Consider the following 3,049-nt stretch of genomic DNA (forward strand, 5'->3'; position numbering starts at 1 on the left):
CATCAAAATGGAAAAAAACGAGCTCAGACTGTCATCAAATACCTCTGCTTGAAAAAAATGTCTACCAAAGACATACACAGTGACTTGGTGGAAACATTGGGGGACTCTTCTCCATATTCCACAGTTGCACGCTGGGCCAAGGAATTTAATCTGGGAAGAACATCGACGGAAGATGAACATCGCGAAGGACGCCCATCCACGTCCCTCAATGAAGAAAACGTGAAAAATCTGAAGAAGTTGTGTTGGCAGATCGAAGAGTGACTATCAGGCATGTAGCTGAGGTCACAGGGATCTCATATGGCAGTATTCAAAGAATCCTTGCAAAGGAATTGCATATGAGAAAGGTCTCCGCGCTTTGGGTGCCAAAAATGTTAACCGACGAGCAAAAGAAGAAACGCGTTGACATTTCAATAGCAAGTCTCGAAAAGTTCCAAGCAGACAAGGAGAATTTTTTGTCACGTTTTTTGACCATGGATGAGACCTGGATCCACCACTTTGATCCCGAAACTAAACAACAATCGATGACATGGAAACGAGCCGACGAACCGACGCCGAAGAAATTCAAAGTGTCAAGCTCAGCAGGGAAGGTTATGGCGTCCGTTTTTTGGGACGCTGAAGGAGTTATTAGAATCATAGAATCGTAGAGTTGGAAGGGACCTCCTGGGCCATCTGGTCCAACCCCCTGCTCAAAGCAGGATTCGCTAAATCATCCCAGTCAGATGTCTGTCCAGCCTCTGTTTGAAGACTTCCATTGAAGGAGAACTCACCACTTCTCGTGGCAGCCTGTTCCACTCATTGATCACTCTAACGGTCAAAAAGTTTTTTCTAATATCTAATCTGTGTCTCCTCCCCTTCAGTTTCATCCCATTGCTTCTAGTCTTTCCTTGTGCAAATGAGAATAAAGTTGATCCTTCTACAATGTGACAGCCCTTTAGATATTTGTAGACAGATATTAAGTCTCCTCTCAGTCTTCTCTTTTGCAAACTAAACATTCCCAAATCCTGCAACCTTTCCTCATAAGACAGGGTTTGCAGACCGGTCACCATTCTGGTCGCTCTTTTCTGAACTTGCTCCAGTTTGTTGATGTCTTTTTTAAAATGTGGTGCCCAAAACTGGACACAATATTCCAGATGAGGTCTGACCAAAGAGGAGTAGAGGGAAATAATGACTTCACGTGATCTAGACTGTATGCTTCTGTTAATGCATCCTAGAATTGCATTTGCCTTTTTTGCTGCTGCATCACACTGTTGACTCATATTCAGTCTGTGATCTATTAGTATACCCAAGTCTTTTTCACATGTGCTGTTGCTTAGCCCTATTCCTCCCATTCTGTATATGCTTTTTTCATTTTTATTGCCCAGATGTAGTACTTGCATTTTTCCCTGTTAAAAACCATTCTGTTAGTTGCTGCCCACTGCTCCAGTTTATTTATATCTTTTTGAATCCTCTCTCTTCTCTAGTATTAGCTATCCCTCCTAGCTTTGTGTCATCAGCAAATTTAATCAGTTTACCCTCATTTCCTTCATCTAAATCGTTGATAAAGATGTTGAACAATACAGGGCCCAGGACAGAGCCCTGTGGTACCCCACTTGAGACATTCTTCCAACTGGATGTGCAGCCATTTACGACCACTCTTTGGGTCCGATCACTAAGCCAGTTATGAATCCACCTAACAGTTGCCTTGTCCATTCCATACTTAGTCATTTTTTCAATAAGGATTTTATGAGAGACTTTGTCAAATGCTTTGCTGAAGTCAAGATATACTATATCTACAGCATTTCCTTGATCCACCCAATCAGTGATACCATCATAGAAGGAAATTAAGTTAGTCTGACATGACTTATTAGTTACAAACCCATGCTGACTCTGTTTAATCACTTCATTCTTATCCAGGTATTGACATACATGTTGTTTAATAATTTGTTCAAAGATCTTTCCTGGTATAGAAGTCATGGACTATTTGGAGAAGGGAGCCACTACTACGGGCTCCTACTACGCAGAACAAATAAGAAGATTGCGGGAGGCTATCAAGGAGAAAAGGCGCGGCAAACTGCGGGCTGGAGTGCTGTTTCACCAAGATAACGCACCGGCTCACAAAGCTGCAGTTGCCATGGCTACCATTCAAGAAGCGGGCTTTGAACTGGTGGAACACCCCCCCTATTCGCCAGATCTAGCCCACAGTGACTTCTTTCTCTTTCCTCGGCTCAAGGAACACCTCCGGGGCAAGAAATTTGACGACAATAGCGACGTGATAATCGCTGTTGAGGAGTTTTTTGAGGGTCAAGATCAAGAATTTTTTTCGAAGGGAATTCTAAGTTTAGAAAAGAGATGGACTAAATGTATAGACTTGTTAGGAGACTATGTAGAAAAATAAAAAAATTTTTTGACTATATTCATTGTGTTTATCATTGATTATCATTACTTTTGGATCACCCCTCGTACATGTGCAATACATGGTGCAAAACTTCAGAGTAAAAAAGCAACACTTAGCGAGCATGAAAGAAGTTATTGTAAACTACTGTACATGCACTAGAGACTCATAATATAAAGAGTAACTCTGCTAATAGTACGCTGGTGGTAACATTCAGAGAATTTCAGAAATGCTGTTCCCATATGGATATGCACCCAATGGCCAGATATATTTTTCTAGAGTAAAAGTCTGTAGGTGACGAAAACATTCTTTACTCCCAGCTTCCAAGATACACTTGATACGATACAATGAGATCTGATCATTTGCAAACCATTTGAGTAGATTAAAGGGGTTTAGAAGACCCCTGCCCCCAGGTGCAGTTTGTTTTGAAAAAATAAAAAAATAAGAAAATGTGCTCTATCCATCCTCACCCCGACTCCAGCGCTAACTTCCTGGCGATAGTATAACAGTCAAAAATTGAACTTCTTGGCGCCAATCATTGATCGTTTATGACTCATCGGATCACCTTTCTTTCACCCATTATGGCATTTAGCCTGGACAAGAACGGCAACTCTTGACCATATCGGCATTGTCTGAATAGATTACAATGATACCTAATAAAATGGCAGCTGCATGTAG

This window comes from Dendrobates tinctorius, unplaced genomic scaffold (genome assembly GCF_039654945.1).
Source record: "Dendrobates tinctorius isolate UK_male_01 unplaced genomic scaffold, ASM3965494v1 ptg000069l, whole genome shotgun sequence".
In the NCBI taxonomy this organism is placed as follows: Eukaryota; Metazoa; Chordata; class Amphibia; order Anura; family Dendrobatidae; genus Dendrobates; species Dendrobates tinctorius.